Below are 208 nucleotides of genomic sequence, written 5' to 3'. Positions count from 1 at the left end.
TCATGGTTGTGAAAACATTGTATAATTCCCTTTCTGTATGTGCTCCCAAAAGCAAAATAGATTCTATTTTGAGCAAACATTATGAGATATATTCAAAGTTCAAAGACGCTTTAAATTCAGCTGTATTAGAGTAAGTAGTTTTATGACACATTTTATTTTGAAGTGTAAAAAGATTCTAGAAGAATTAATAACATATTTACACTATCAG

This window comes from Penaeus monodon, chromosome 25, assembly GCF_015228065.2.
Source record: "Penaeus monodon isolate SGIC_2016 chromosome 25, NSTDA_Pmon_1, whole genome shotgun sequence".
NCBI lineage: Eukaryota > Metazoa > Arthropoda > Malacostraca > Decapoda > Penaeidae > Penaeus > Penaeus monodon.
This window is presented reverse-complemented; position numbering follows the sequence as displayed.